This window comes from Chiloscyllium punctatum, chromosome 30, assembly GCF_047496795.1.
Source record: "Chiloscyllium punctatum isolate Juve2018m chromosome 30, sChiPun1.3, whole genome shotgun sequence".
NCBI lineage: Eukaryota > Metazoa > Chordata > Chondrichthyes > Orectolobiformes > Hemiscylliidae > Chiloscyllium > Chiloscyllium punctatum.
The window spans coordinates 51,609,022-51,626,722 of NC_092768.1; positions in this window are offsets into that span (position 1 = coordinate 51,609,022).

A 17,701-nucleotide genomic window follows, 5' to 3' on the forward strand; every position below is an offset into this window, starting at 1 on the left:
AGAAAGCCAGATAGGAAGAATTCTAAGAGAAGATGTCTTGTTATTTTTTTCAAAAGGTGCTGCTTGAGCAAAAGGAGACTGTGTTACTAGTTACATCTCAGTGAGAAGAACATGTACAGACGATTGTAAATTGGACATTCCTCCAATTAAATTGCAGTCTTAAGAATGTCGAAAAAAAGGTTAACTTACGGTGTTTCTTTCAAGAGGAAAATCGATATAACCTGAAAGATGTATAATCATCCCTTGAGCGAGTATGATAGTATAAGGTGGAAATATTAGTCTGATCTAAAATTCATTATTAATTTTAAATAAAAACATGCAGTCCCATGAATAATAGGAAATCCTTCTTCATCGACTGCATGAGAAAATCACCCATAACTTTTATTTCCACGTCCCATGTGCAATCTGGTCATATCTAATCCCATGGCGAGGAGTATGACTTGGGCTCTTGCATGCTCACTTAAAATAGTTTTATGACCCATCCGCCTCCTGAAGTCCATTGAATAATTTTGCCAGTTGCTCCAAAAGTTGTTTCATTGTGTGAGGAGAAGTTGCAAGTGAAGGTAATTGTGTTGCAATTAAGCAACATCCTTAACCGCCCAACCCTCTACATTTGGGACAGATTCAAAGGGAAATTGACAGCATTCTCGCAAATCATATACTCGAATTTAGTTCGCAGCAACTGGAGCTCAGCTATAGTCATGGTCCCAATACTAAATGGTACATAATGATTACGTGAGGATGATGGAGCAAAATCAATGCAGTAACGAAATCTGATCCATAGCTAATTACACGTTTGGAAAATGTAATGACACACTAGAAGACATTTCTAAGGTGGACGTACTCTGAGGGTATTGGCAAATGCATTTCCCTAAATGCAAAAAGGAAGTTGGGTTTCATTTGCCCTAAATAAACTTCTCAGGTGAAGGTCATGCCTTTTTTCAATGACGAACAAATGACGTAATTTATGGGCTATTCAATGATGTGGTGTGTCTCAACAGTTTGGTGAATTTCCTCACCAATGAAATAGTTTTTGCAGCATCTGGCAGAATGATTCAATGGACTTCAGGAGGCGGGCCTGGTCATTATTTTTTTTAGTGACGTTGAAAGAGCCCAAGTCAGTTTACTCGGTCATGTGATTGGATACGAAAGATAGCCCCATGGAAGTTGGAAATGAAACGTATGGGTTCTTTATTTCTCATGCAATTGTTGAAGAAGGAATGCCTCCGTTTTCTGGGACAGAGTGTTTTTTATGGAACATTAATACTGAATTATAATTACGTGGTTTGTCAACTAACTGACCGTTTGAAGAAATGCAAAAAACTTCTGCGTATGCATAAGTTAAAAAAGGCATTTGACAACTTGAAAGCTGTGTTGACTGCTGCTCCGGTGTTTGCAGCGCCTAATGGTTATTTCTCGCTGTCGTTCAATATTCGTCAGAAGGTATTCACTATTGAGAAGAAGATCTTCAATACGGTGTTGACCTCGCAACGTTTGAACACTTATGATGACAGCAATGTATCTGAGCAAATTGTATCCGTTGATTTCATTCCTTATCCTTAACGTTGATGAAGGAAGACACAATTGGTCAGTAGAGTAAGAAACGGACTGAGAAGAAATTTTATGTTGAAATTTGACTTGCTGAAGTTTAATGTAATATATTTCTATAATCTTGAGTAGTAACGTCAAAGCAACGCCTTTAAAAATGTTTTTTTTTATGTTGATTGTTCAATTTTATGGTAGAGATGTGATGCAATGTTGCTTTACAATGGATGTGATCTGAATTGATCCTCTTGTGTTGGGGTGTCATAAATCTGATGCCTACTTGCCTGTCGACAAAAAAAGAAATTATGCATGGGTAGACTCAGGATAACAAAGACTTTGAGTTTTATTTATCGCTTTCCATTGTTGAGGCTTTTTTTAAAAAAAAGGAAATTGCTAGTTTAAGCTCTCTCTCTATCTATCCATCTATCGAGCTATCTCCCTGTCTCTCTCTCACTCTCTTTCTCTCTGTCTGATTGTCTGTCTGTCTTTCTCTCTATCTCTATCTACCTATCTCTGCACCAACCACCTCTCTGCTGCTGCTACTGGTACTGCTACTTCGGCAAAACCTGCAAAATCCGTGCACTTATTTCTTTCCATTCTCCAACACGAAGGAAGCTTGAAAGTGACGGATTTTGCTCATTTTGCCTTTGCCAAGAGTGCATTTAACAGATTCCGCTGCATTTGAGCAGTTGTTGAGTAGAAATGAAACCACATTTTATCTTGTGCTTTGTATCTTATCTGGATAAGAATAAAGTTGTTTTGCTTCAAGGTCAGTAATTTAAACGATCAAATTGCATCTCTCATGAAGTGTCTTACGTTTGACTTTAAGTAGGATATTAATTCGAATCTAGGTTATAACTTTGATATGTTTTGATCCTATTTTGCCGGATCAATAGCAATCGTTCCAAAAGCAAAGTTGTCCTGAGTCAATCAGTGAGTACGAAAATTTACTGACATGTTAATCACTTATTCCAACATGAAACCAGATTGAGGGTTGGTTTTGGGACCACAGATTTCTTCTACTCCATCTTGTAACAAATTAACAAGGTAACTGTAATCACTTCCTAAGCTCTGGTAACCGAGCATTGCAAAGGGAAACAAAGGTGTTCTCAGGTCCTTTTGGTGATCAAGCTGGGGCAGAGTGGGTCTGAGATGGCGCCTGCAGAGCTCGTGTTAGGCACAGACAGAGGACAGAATTGGAAATAGAATTCTTGACTTCCATGCTGAGTATACCTCTATTATAATCAGAGTTTCACTAATTTAAACATAATTCTGAATGGATATTTGATTCCTTTCGTCAGTTCTTCTCTAAATTTTTTCTGGGTCACTGCATAAATAAACGTGTTTGTGCAGCAACTCAAATGCATGAGCATAATGCTTGAAATGTCTGTGATCAGCATTGGGTCATTATAACCTGCTGAATAATAATGGTTGGTAATTTTCATGAATATGAAGAAGATCACATACACCATCCATAACAGAAGGAAGTTACCAGATATAGTGAACAATAAGATGATGGATTTTCTTCGCTTCTCAATTTCTGCGTCACTCTGATCCACAACGTGTTTGTTACCTCTCAGCCTCCTGCGGATGATACTTGCGGTTAAAATGTTGTTGATAGTCACAGTATTGAGCATCAAGATCAGAAATGTTGGAAGAACTGGGGTAAAGCAGCGATCAATCCAGCTGAATGCTATCCATGCAGTTTCGGTATAATATTCTAGTCTCCAATTACACCCAAAGTGTACAGTTTCGATTGTAAAGAATGATTCGAATGCAAAGTAGAAGGGAATGTTTTTGAAACAGAACAGCAGACACACGGATCCGGTAACCACAACTGCAGTTTCCTTAGTACAATATCTGACTCTCAACTTCGGGCAGCAAATGATAATAAAACGATCAAAAGTGAAAGCAACTGTTAACCAGACAGAAGCATCAGTAGCTGCACGGAGTAGTATGAAGTTCACAGAACAGACAGGTGTGAGCAATAGGAATGAAGTTGGGAAATAATAATCATTAATCCTCCAAAGTAAAACATCAGTGATAAGTGTCAGTAGATCTGCCAATGCCATTGTTCGCAGATAATGAGTTACACACTTGGAGAGACCACATTTTCCCTTGGACAGGATCACGATAGTTATCACATTAGCTGTAAAAGAATAAGAAACAGAAATTGGGGATCACCAATCAGAATCATAAGAAACAAGCTCGCCATACTTTGAAGTATAGTTTAACTCAAGATGTAGTGATGTGTTCTGAATATTACTGAAACGGGAATTGGACAAGAGAAGTGATAATAAATTAATATTCAATTGAAATGAACAACTTATTTTTACATTAAATAGACACCCCACAGTAGATACCCATTGAACTGTACAATTATCTTTCCAGTATTTTTCCAGGATCTGCTCCCTTTCCCCTCCAACTGAAACCTGTGATGTCAGCCCAGCAGAATTTCCTTGAAAATCAACGAAACATATCAAAATTCTACAGCTCTTCCACTTAAGTCGTTAATGGTGATAGAGAATTAAACAACTCACTGAAGGAGGAGCCTCCATCATCCTCAAGGATGGAGGAATCCAGCATATTAATGCAAAGGATTGGGCTGATGCATTGAGAGCAATCTTCAGTCAGAAGTGCCTTTTGGGTGATCCACCTCGGGCTCCTCCAGCAGTCCTCACTGTCACAGATATCATTCTCCAGCCAATTCGATTCACTCCACCTTATATCAGAAAACGGCTGGAGGCATTCAACACTGCAAAGACAATGGACCCTGATAACATTCTGGCAAACACACTCAATACGTGTACTCCAGAATATTCTGCACGTCGAGCCAAACTCTTCCAGTACAGTTGCAACATTTCCTGACATTCTGGGAAATTGCAGTTATCTCCTGTACACAAAAAGCAGGACAAATGTAACATGGCCACTTATCGTTCAATCAGTCTGCTCTCCATAATCAATAAAGTCATGGAAATTGCCATCAACAGTGCTATCAAGAACCATATTCTCAGCAACAATGTGCTCAGTGACGTCGAGTTTGGGGCTCGTCAGGTTAGTCAGCTCCTGATCTCATTCCTGCCTTGGTTCAACCATGCACGCAAGAGCTGAATTCCAGAGATGAGGTGAGAGTGACAGCTCTTGACAAGGCTCCATTCCATCGAGTATGGCATCAACGACCCCTGGCAGAACAGGACTCCACAAGCTTCAGCTGCTTTATCGAAGGCATTCCCCTGTCATAAAATCAGACGTTCAGATGTTCGTCACTAATAACATAGTATTCAGCACCATTCGCGACACCCCAGATACTGAAGCAGTCCTTGCTCAAATGCAAAAATGTATGGACAATATCCAGAGTTGAGCTAACAAGTGGCAAGTAAAATGCACGCCATACCATTGCCAGAAAATGAACATCACCAATAAGAAGGAGTCCAATCACCACCCCTTGACATGCAACTTTCTAAAGGCATCGCCGAATCCTCCACTGTCAACATCTCTGAGGTTACCATTGACCAGAAACACAATGGGACTCACCGCATAAACACAGTGGAGACAAGATTATGTCAGAGACGAGGGATACCATGGTGAATATCTCACTTACTGACAACCCAACATCTAATACACCATCTACAACACGCATCCATGAGGAGTGTGATGCAATATTCCCCACGTGCCTGGAAAGGTGCAGCTGCATTAACAGTCAGGAATCTTGAAACCAAACAGGTAAAATTAATCCTCTTGATTCGCACCACATTTACTCACATTCAATCTCTCCACTACCGGCACTCAGTAGTAGCAAGTGTGTGCTATCTAAAAGATGCACGACAGAAATTCACCAAAGATCCTTAGACGACACCTTACAAACCCACGACCACTTCCATCCAAGAAGGACAAGGCTAAAAGGTACTTTGGAACACCACCATCTGCAAGTTACCCTGCAAGCCACTCAAGACACTGGCTTGGAAATATACCACCATTCCTTTACAGTCGTTGGCTCAAAATCATAGAATTCCTTCCCGATTAGTGCTGTGAGTCAATCCACAACAATTGGAGTGCAGCGTTTGAAGAAGAAACTCAGCATTACTTTCTCAAGGGCAAATACAGTTGGGCTATCAATAAAAACAAATTACTGTGGATGCTAGAATCTGAAACCAAAAGAGAAAATGCTGGAAAATCTCAGCAGGTCTGGTAGCATCTGTAAGGGGTGAAAAGAGATGACGGTTCGAGTCTAATTGACCCTTTGTCAAAGCTCTCAAAGACTATCAATGCTGGCCAGCCAGCTACATCAAACAACAACAAATGAATCTTCTTTTTAAAAAAAATGGCGGAACAGTTTTCTCTGTTATTGGATGACGATAGAACAAAGATAAAAAGAAAACTCAGGGCGCCTTTTACATGCAAAAACCACAACCCAACCTGGATATGGATCATGAGTGGCAGCAAATACTACAATTACTTTGTTTAATCAGGTTTTGTTTTCACAGACGGGCGGTTATGATGAGAATCTGCGGGAAGAAAATGAACATATTAAACATTATTCGTACAAATGGCCAACTAAATGGAAAGTATTTCTCGCGGACAGCTCTCTGATTCTTGTGTTTTGTTTGTCCATCTAGTTTGCTTCAATTGAACCACGGGTTAAGAATCAACTCCTGGTGACGTCTGAGGTGATCCTTCATAACCTGTATTCTTGGTCCTCATTCATTCTGCAGACTATTTTCATCCTTTCGATGGCTTTTCGCTCTATGTGGATCACAATAAGTAGGCTCTCCGTGTCTGAGTGTAAGCTTTTCCCATCCCAAGGCAGATATCCTGAAAAATGGCACATGGTACACAAAACAGACTTTCAAACTAAATCATTTTCGAACAGAGAACAATTTTCTATATCCCTCAGTGCACTGTTACCTCACAACACTGTAACCCTTTTTGCACCATCTACAGGAATGACATATTTTGTCATACTGTATTGTTCAGTTCGAACTCCAACTTTGCAGTTCTCACAGATTAGATCAAAAGACTGTGGTACTACCGCATTCAGTCGCAAAAGTTGGTGCCCAACTTAATTTAAAACAGGAGGAGGAGGGTCCACAAGTAATTCCAACCTTAATGATGGGCGAACCCAGCAGAGCAGTGTAAAGATGAGGAATTTGCAACAGTCTTCATCCAGAAGTACCGAGTGGATGATCAATTCTGTCTTTCTCCAGACCTCCGCAACTTCATAGAATGAGAGTGGCATCACGTGGGCCAAGGAAATCTCGATTCAATGAGAATCGGATAGAAAGCTGTCCATTGTTGAATATCATTTGTTTCACTTCACAGACATCTCTACATGAGTTCTTAGGATGGTGTCTGATGCTCAAATATCTTCAGTTGCTTCATCATTTAACTTCCCTGCACCACAACGTCAGAAATAGGAATGTTCGCCAATGATGACAAAATATTCAACAGCTTTCACGAGTCTACAGGTATTCCAGAAGACACTGATCAAAGACAACAAGCTTGGGCAAAATTAAGTCTTGGACGAAGAAGTGATAAGTACCACTTAGATCATATAAAAGGCTGACATTGACATTCTCCAATCAGAGATAATAGACAATAGACGATAGGTGCAGGCGTAGGCCATTCTGCCCTTCATTACGATCATGGCTGAGCATCCTCAATAAGTATACTGTTCCTGCCTTATCCTCATAACCCTTGATTCCACTATCCTTAAGAGCTCTATCAAACTCTTCCTTGAAAGTATCCAGAGACGTGGCTTCCACAGCGTTCTGGGGCAGAGCATTCCATACCCCCGCCACTCTCTGGGTGAAGAAGTTTCTCCTCAACTCTGTTCTAAATCGCCTACTCATTATTTTTAAACTGATACCTCTGGTTCGGGAGTCACCCATCAGCAGAAACATGCTTCCTGCCTCCAGAGTGTCCAATCCTTTAATAATCTTATACGTCTCAGTCAAATCCTCTCTCAGCCTTCGAAACTCAAGCGCATCCAGGCCCAATTGCTCAAATCTTTCACCGTAAAATTGTCCTGCCATTCCAGGAATTGACCTCGTGAATCTACACTGCACTCCCTCAATAGCCAGAAAGTCTTTCCTCAAAATTGGAGACCAAAACTGCGTACAACATTCCAGGTGCGGTCTCACCAGGGCCCTGTACAGCTGCAGAAGGACCTCTTCGCACCTATACACATTTCCTCTTGTTATGAAGATCAGCATACACTTAGCTTTCTTCACTGCCTGCCGTACCTGCGTGCTTCCTTTCATTGACTGATGTACAAGAACACCCAGATCTCGTTGTACTGCCCCTTTACCTAACTTGAGTCCATCTAGGTAGTAATCTGCCTTCCTGTTCTTGCCACCAAAGTAGATAAGCACACATTTATCCACATTAAACAGCATCTGCCAAGCATCCGTCCTCTCACCCAGCCAGACCAGGACACTCATTTTTTTTCTAACATCCTGCCACCCAGCTTTGTGGCATTCGCATTTCACCCTGCCACCCAGCTTTGTGCCATCAGCCAATTTGCTAACATTACTTTTAATACTTTCAACTATATCATTAATGTACATTGTAAAAACCTGCAATCCCAGCACTGAGCCCTGCGGCACACCACTGGTCACCGCCTGCCATTCCGAACGGGAGCCATTTATCACGTCTCTTTGGTTGCTGTCAGCCAACCAATTTTCAATCCATGTCAGTATTTTGCCCCCATACCATGTGCCCTAATTTTACTCATTAACCTCCTATGTGGGACTTTGTCAAAGGCTCTCTGAAAGTCCAGGTATACTACATCCACTGGATCTCCCTTGTCAATCTTCAGAGTTATGTCCTCAAAATTCTCCAGAAGATTAGTCAAACATGAGTTCCCCTTCATAAATCCATATACGCTCTGACCTATCCTGTTACTCTTATCCAGATGTGTCGTAATTTCGTCCTTTATAATTGACTCCAGCAATTTTCTCACCACTGAGGTCAGATTAACTGGTCTATAATTCTCTGTTTTCTTTCAACCTTCTTTCTTAAAAAGTGGGACAACATTTGACACCCTCCAATCCGCAGGAACTGATCCTGAATCTATAGAACATTGGAAAATGATCATCAATGCATCTACGATTTGTAGAGCCACCTCCTTCAGTTCCCTGGGATGCAGACTATCGGGTCCCAGGGACTTATCAGCCTTCAGCCCTAACAGTCCCTCCAACACCATTTCCTGCCTCATATTAATTCCCTCCAGTTACAGTCAAATAAGCCTACAATTGCTTCAGGACTTTCGATGACTTGATCATCGTTGAATCGGGCACGATCAGTATCGCAAGAAGCCAGCTTTCCCCTGAAACTCAATAGGTTTCCACGTATAAATGTATTGGTAGAATATCTATAAAAAGGCGAATATACCGCTTTGAGTAACTCACCTCCTGATTTCCCAAAGCCTGTCCAGTATGTGCAAGCCACAAGTCAGGAGTGCATTCGAATATCAGGCACAAGTCTGTATGAGACATCTCCAACAATACTCAGGAAGCTTTAAAATACTCAGGACGAATGCACGATGCTTTTCCTTTAATAATGTTATGCTGTCCTTTTTTTGTCAAAAAGGATTGTAAAATACAAAGATTCGGTTTGAACTGGGGTTAGGGCACTTTGTGGCGAACAGATACTGCCTCAAGCAACCATCAGGGACAAGGGATTTTACTTTTTTTTAAGTTAAACCATTAAAATAAAAGGGGGCTGGCCAGTTTTCCCTGTTCAGAACTTTTTTTCCGGTTTTGTTACTGGAAGGTGTTTGTTCGAAGTTTCTAGTCAAATAAAGCTGCTGGGAACAAAGTTTCCCTGAATCAACATACGTTTCTGGCTGCCTCTCTCTATCTGACATCTCTCTTGGCAGAACCTTTTGCCGGAGGTACGATTATGGTTATGTTGCAGGATGTTTGGAACAACATGAGTAAGTGGCGATGCAACGGTTGGGTTTTCAGAGGAGTTATATTATATTATGTTCTCTTTTGTTCGTATTTCATTCGGTAGTCTGCAAATAAATTTTGTTTAAAACAGAGCGCTTGGTCCAGGTGTGTCTCACTTGGAATATTCTCAATACACCTGCCTAAAAACCTGGAAAAGTTAGGGTCTGGGCTACCTTCAGCAATTTATTTGAGGGTGGCTGCCCTGCTGTCTAACAGCAGGTTGCAACTGCTTTACTCAACATCATACTCTCGGCTTCTCGACTGTATTTGAGACGTAAGGAACTGTCTTGAGGACAGTTAGAGCGGTAAGAGTTTTCCTTTTATTAAATCCCAGAGCATTCATCCTTTTTACGAAGTCCCAACGCTCTGAATGTAACTCCGGAATCTTCACAACTTCCAGGTTAAAGCAGCCAAATTAATTTGAACTAAATTTACTAATATTTACTCACGTTTGCGCGGATAGTCAGCAGTAACAGCAGAACGATGCACAATCTTCAAGCTACACTCAGAAACCAAAAAGCAACCATGAAGACTCATTAGACATTGCATTCCAAACACAGACCATTATCAAACGAACAGAGAAGGTCAGGAAATAAATGGCATATCAGCACCTGAAGATTCCCAAACAATCCGCTCACCAATCTCATTTGGAAATATGACAACATTACTTTAGTGCTGCTGAGTCAAAATCTTGGAAATACATCACACATTACATTGTGAATCTGGCGACAAAAAAGATGTCATCTTACCAGCATATTGTAAATGGCAATGAGGAATGACAAATAAATTCTGTCGTACCACGTGACATGCACACTCTATGAATGCAAACAGGAAAAATAGAGCAACTGGAAACAGTTTCTGTGTGTACGCGATTCCAGGTAATGTTTACATCCACAATATCATCCTTAAACGTCTGACCACAAGGTTTGTGTTACCTAAGCCATATTTAAACACTTTAAGCATCATCAATCAATCTTTGAATCTGCATTCGAACCTCGATTAACACGCCTTCACCCTGCACACAAAATCCACTTTACTTTGACCCACAATTGCAACCCGAAATCTCTCTCAAACCCAAAGCTGCAATTCTGTCCTTTCTTCAACTCTCTGATAATCTCTGGTAAAATGTTCAGGAATGACACAGAAGTATTACTGTGAAAAATTGCACGATGGAATCTGAGATCGTAGGATATTAGTTCCTGAAAATCATTGTGTAAATTCAAAGCAAATCGGAGGGCATGCACCAAATGATGAATAGTGAAGCCGCTTGTAATTATAACTATGTTTAACATTGTGATCTTAAAGTGATAGCTTACTGTACAAAGGGAAACATGCAGGCACTCCGAAGGGCTGTCACAGTACATCATGATCACACAGTGAAAACCCACAGTGTGGCATCTTGCAGACAAGAAATGTGTCCAAAAGTGAAATTCTAATGTTGATTGAGATACAACAAAGCGAATGGTTTAGGAGTCAATGAGCATATTATAACCGAAGAAAGTAAAACAATAAGAAATCAGCCTCTCACTGGTGCACAAGATCACATTCCTTCTAAAAGTCCGCATGGTGAAAGCAGCACTGGGATTCCGATCTCGAGACAAAACCTGGAGCGTTTCGAAGTTCGACTAACATTTTTTAAATAACTGTTGTCTGAAACTGCCATTCTCCCCAGTTTTGGGGTGGGAAGGAGAAAGCCTGTCCGGCCAAATGTCTACCACCGCCTGAAGCGAACGGAATTGCTGTCTGGAGCATTTTGAATTTCGACGTAGCATTCTTTCAAAACTATCGTCTGAAATTGCTGCTCTACTCGGTTTTGTGGTGAAATGGAGGGAGTGTGCAGGGATTAATTGCCAACCACCGCCTGAAGCGAAGGAAATTCTTGCTGGTTGGGTGAAGAAGTGATTGACAAAATAATTAAAATATTTCATTGAGATAGGCAGTATTGAATTGAAGATGAATTAGTTTGCAAATTCAAAAACAACAACAACAAAAAGATCCACAGCCTTTCTGCAAGATTGTAATCCGTATTTAAAATAAAACACATGACTATTAGTGACCAGGGGCAGCAGGCAGGAAACAGATTGGATTTCTGCTTTTGGATCAGTGTGAGAACGAACACACATATTGAAAGGAGAGTGCCCGACATCGAAATGTGCACACTGTTATACATGACTAACACAATTGGTACTGTAACAGCTTATCATCACTTACCAGGGATTCCAACTGCTACTATAATTGGATAGTAAATCATTGCAGCCTGAAAAACAGGTGGTAGCAGAGTAAATGGATATGAACTGAATGGAACTCTCATCGTGTCTGAGGAGTGACAGTGTCCCTTGTCGTTGCACAATGAACAACACCTCACTATGATATCACAGATGAAGAGAAAATATATTTATAATTGAGAGACATCTCCCAATTGCATTCAGCAGCAGCTTTACTATTGACTTTACTCCCAGTGGATTGCACAAGCAGCCAAATCCCTTCTCTCCAATGTGTGAATTTAACTCATTGCATCCAAATAGAGGGTGCGAATGATTTCAAGTAAGCTTCCCAAATACGAGCCTAACAGATCAACAGATTTGTGTCTAACAATGTTGGACTCTGAATGCATCATTGCTGTTACACATTAAAATCATGAAACTACAATTTTCCTCGTTTTGTTCCAAGGTTCACTGTTGTTAGTCAAAAATCACCTTCCAAAAATTCTCCTTCAGATTTCAAGTATTAATGCTGTTGGAAGTGATGGAGGTTTACTGTTTCAGTTTCGGGTTTTGCATGAGTCCTTGTTACTGAGTCAATACACCTTGCCGCCTATTCGTGGAATTCCAATATATGCAGTATCTCATGGATTATCATACTTCAAAGTAAATAGGGTGCTGAAATATAATGTCATGGAAGGTGATTTGAAACATTTTCATTTTTAGGAAAATTGACAATGGAATTTGAGCTTTGCTTAAAAGAAAGCATCAAGATGTTTCTCTTTCAGAAGCCGTGTTAAGTGGAGAGCGTGAGGGAGCAATGTTCATGAGTTTGGAGAGAACTGGAGGAGGCCTTCAGGAGAACCAAATGACATTTCATGTTGTGAAAATGGTATCATCGCATGTAAGAGATCAGGAAGAGGATTGCTTTGTTTTCTGGTGTGCAGCATGTCGGAAATACTATTGAAATACCAAAAGACTCCTTGATGATATCCATCCAGAAATGCATAAAATGTACGTCTCCTTGTGCAAGACGTAACAGACTTGCCTTGGTGGTTGGGGTCGAATTCATTCATGGAAAGCATTTCACAGACTGAGTGCTGACATCACTTGCTCTGCAGCACTTGCAGCCAACGTTTTGTTGTACTTAGGAATGTAGTTGTGGATTGACTTCTTCAACCGCTGCAATCTACTTTCTCTGGGATGGCCCATCGTGACCTGAGGGATTAGATTCCAAGAGTTTGACCCAGCTACACTGAAAGAACGGGGAAACAGTTCCAAGTCAGGATGGTAAGTGGTGAATTGGAGTTCAACCTGCAGTTGATGGTATTGGCTGTATCTATTGTTGTTATCTTTCTATTTGGAAGCATTCCTTGCTTAGGAAAGTGCATTCGGAGTGACCTTGGTGAATTTCTACAACCCATCCGCTGGATCGTGAGCACTGCTGCACATGTGATTTTGGAGGAGTGTAAATTAATAAAACTCTGTAAGGAACCAAGGAATTCTCAGAAATTAATTTTCAATGAATTTGCACGTTCAATTCTATACTCTCAGTGTTTCAAAACTGAACTTTATGGTTTCAATCTCAGCTCAGCTCTACTCGACTTATGGCAGTGACAGTATCTGTGAATGCCTTTAATTCCCTCCATCTGAATCCATGAACCGAGTTCAGGAGATTATAAGCAAAGCAGTTTACTTGTCAGAGATTCAACTGAAGGAAATATATACAAATGTGAACCTAAAAATATTCAAGATCAAACTCTCAGATTGAAGCTGAAGTCATAAATGGATGTTTCATCTGAATATGTGTTGATCACGAGAAAATTACAAAGATAAATGCAGATTACTGTGACCAACTTTGTTGTCAATTAATCATACAGATGATCAGTGTTACTGTTATATTAAATGTCTACAATGTTTTCTGTCTTCAACCACAAATGATCTTCCATAAGATGACAATTTCAAGGACAAAGCCAACGTCATTACTATACGATAAAATGCTGCCTTTTTCGAAGTTGGGCAGTGATTGTTATAAACAGAATCATGGACAATGCACTCATTATTACTGAACACACTTAACAGCCAGAATCTATTTAAATTATAAAGCAGGTAACGCAATTCAGGCTTTCTTTTTTCTCAATAGTCGCTTACAAAATTTTGTACCTTACATTGTGAATACCAGTGTAGAACGTTGAGTTGTGAGACTGAGAGGTGTTATTTTAGAAACCAAACATCCAGTATATCGTTTTTTTCTCTCCCCCGATTCACAGGATATCGCATTGTAAGCAATAAGTACTGTTATGACTTAAAGCGAACCACCACAGAATATATCAGGCAGAATATATTAAACCCGATATTTTTAAATTAAAGCCACTGCATTATGTATGTTGCTTCAGATGCGTCAAACCACCCGGCTTCAAGGTTATTGCAATGCTACAGTTAAAACACAAACTTTTTTTAAAAATGTCTTCATTGTAACTCTATATAAATGCTTAAGAAAAGTATCATAATTAAGTGCTACCCACGAACTGTTTCATTACAGCATTATCCGATTTTCCTATGATCACATTTGGCAAAGACAAATGAAGCAACATAGATCTTCCTCACTTGATAACTTCAATCCAGGAGATAAATTCAAAATCTGAAAAGAGAAAAGTTAAGATTTTGCAGCATCAAAGAGCTATGACACCCTGCAAAATCCCAACCTCACAAACTCACAGCAAAATTTGGAATGCAGTGTGTCTGTGTGAGCCTGACGCTTCCCATTCATTCTACTTTTGTCTTTTTGTCAGAGCAGCAATTTCAGTACGGTTTGCAATATTTGCTTTCAAGAGAAACTAGCCAGAACATATCCCTCTTCAACGCAGATCTCGTCACAACCCCCCACACTGTTGGAAACTTTTAGCACCACGTGATTAGTACATTGCACATACAGAAATGTATCCATCCTACTGAGTCTAAGTATGAAATAATGCACTACTGCAGACCATCTCAGGTCAATTTTTCCCCTTCATCAAAGTCGCAACAATCTGTCAACAATGAAGATATCTCTTCCTGCCCTGTGGAAAATATCAAGAAGGCAATAGGTACCAGACCGAGCTGCCAACCAAAAACAAAGCGAAGTGATGAAAAGGGCGAGGTTCTTTTAAAAAGCTTCAGTCTCGGATTAAAATTTATTGATTGAACAATAAAGGCTAAAGGAAACAACATATGATACCTGGACATAAACCACTTTATAAATTATTTCATTGTCGCTTTCTATGAGTTGACAATCTTAATAAATTGTGATTTAGATCATAGGTTCGCTATCGTGTGGAAAAAGGCTATTCTGCACAACACATCCACGCCAACCCTCCAAAGATTAGGCAACACGCATCAATTCTCCTACTCTATTATCCAATACTTACCCCCTGACTGATGCATCTAACCTACACGGCCGAAATACTATGGGACATTTAGCATGGCCAACTCACCTAACCTGCACATCTGCGGATTGTGAGAGGCAAAAGGACCAGCCAAGAGGAAACCTACATGAACACACAGAGAATGTACATACTTAACACAGACAGTCACCCAAGGTTGGAATCGTGCCCGCCTCCCTGGTGCTAAAACGCAGCAGTACTAACCACTGAGCCACCGTGCCAGCTACAAAAATTGCCCGACCAAGATTTCAACACGTGCCATGTTAGCGAAAGCACCAAACTAAGAGTATGACAACATAGAAATACTCCATGTTCAGTGATTTTTTTTTACGTAACCGGAATTCAAATTAATTATAAACATTTCACTTTACATAAATGGGTCACAACACAATTTTGAAATGAGAGAAATTCGATGACTTTCTGTAAATAACATTTCCCATGAAAATATACGAATGACTCGGAAATTGAGATGTATTTATCAGTAACCACAGCTGTTTTGCAGACCAAAATATAAGGAACTCACAAAATGTTCCTTTCCAGTCGTGCGAATGTTTGAACTTTAAACATTTTATGAAGGGTTGGAGTGAACCTTTATGTTCGAGTGAAATCTATGTTGCATTGAGAGTTGCAGGCCCATGCCATGTCTTGCAATCTCAGAGTGTACTGGAAAATTGAAATTGTATAACATTTGGCTGGAAACAAATATCTGAGTTTTGGCTGCTATGTTTCCACGACAGTTAGAATTTAACCAATCAGTTTAAATTACGCCCCAAGATATTAAAACCAAATCCAACTGAATTAAACTGTTTTGCCAACCTCGAACCAATGAGACAATCCGAAATATGAAGAAGTACGCGTTTTGGACATTTAACCAGTGATAGCGACGAATTGCCTTCGTGAGATGAACTGAGAGCAAATCATTCTCAATCAAGTGTACGTTTTTTATGTGAGACATCTATACAGTAAAAGACTTAAAACGACTCAAGAAGAACAATAATCAGAGGATAACGCAGGAGACGACAGACGCTGTCTGGTTTTGAAAATTGGGTTGATGTAATTTTGTCATGGGCTTTTGTTGGATCAGAATACTCTTATGGAGTGGGAGATCGATAACAATGTTTTAAGAGAAAGGAGGATTGGAGCTGTAAGTACTTGTAGTTTAATATTTATTTTTTGACTTAAATAATAAATTCATTCTTTTTCTTTAACTACTGGAAGTTGTGAATTCTCTGTCATATACTTTCACAGATTATGAGACATGGTGAGCTTTTCTGGCTTGTTGGGTTTATTGGCAGAAGAGTTCATTGCTGAGTCGTAACAGTTTGGGGCTCGGGTCCGTAATTTGAACAGGTTTAGACAGATCCAGTCGGAGAGTTGAAGGGATTTGAAAAGATTTCGGATACACAATATCCCAGCAGATTTCTACGCTTGCTTATTAGTGTTAGAGATCTTTAAACAAAATGTAGACGAGACAATCTGCTGAATTTCTTTTACTTGTGTTTGGTTAAATTAAAAGAGAGATCCATGGATCTTAAAATTGCTAAAGCGCTTTTGTGGTTTGAAAATGAATCCTAAATTTGACAAGGAAGTTTGGAACGACAGAAAAAGACCATACTTTTGGAATTCACAAAAAAAGCTTAGAATTGGTTTTAAATAGGGACAAAAGTAAAGCGCAAAATGTAATGGAGTTACTTAAAGACCTTGGTAGATCAGAGAAACAGTCAAGTGCGGTAGAGTTAGAAAAGCTGAAATTACAATTGAGAAAAATGGAAAATAAAAAGAGAGAGAAAAACGAAAGGGAAAGAAAAACAAAAAGAGAGAGAGAAGAAAGACAGAGTGAAATGTAGTCAGTGAAGAAAGCGAGAGAAAAGACAGAGAATCAAAAATAAAAAGGAGAGAGAATTTGAACTTCAGAAATTGCGAAAAACAAGAAAGTCAAATTAACAGAAGTAAGATGAAGAGAGAAGGTAGTGATACAGACATATCTGTTGAAACATTGCCACATTCTGAAGAGAAAGCTATCGAAACCTTCTTTATTTGATTGATTAATTGCCGAGAGAGATGGAGTGGTCAGAAGACTTGTGGGTATTGTTTGTTTAAACTAAACTGGTAGGTACAACCAGTGAGTTATTTGCAGCGCTGTCAGATGAGGGGGTAAAGAGATTATGTCGATGTCAAACAAGCTATTTTGAGTTCTTATGAATTCTGAGCAGAAGCATATACATTCGCGGTTCAGAAGCACAGAGAAGGAACTAGGTAAGACTGATGTTGTGTTCAAAAGAATTAAACATAATATTTTTGATAGATGTGTATCGGCTTAAAAAACAAGTAAAACCGATGAGACTCTAAGAAAGACTATTCTGCTGGAAGAGTTCAATAATGCATTTCCAGATATGACAACAATTCATACGATGAATAGCAAGTTCATGAATGAGAATAGCAGCAGAGATGTCAGATGAATATACATTGGTGTATAAAAGCAACGTTTAGGTTCTGGCAAGAATTTCATCCTGTGAGAGATAGAAATTGGGAGAAGGGAAGATCCGACAATACAAAAGAAAAAAGTGAACACTGCTAATTG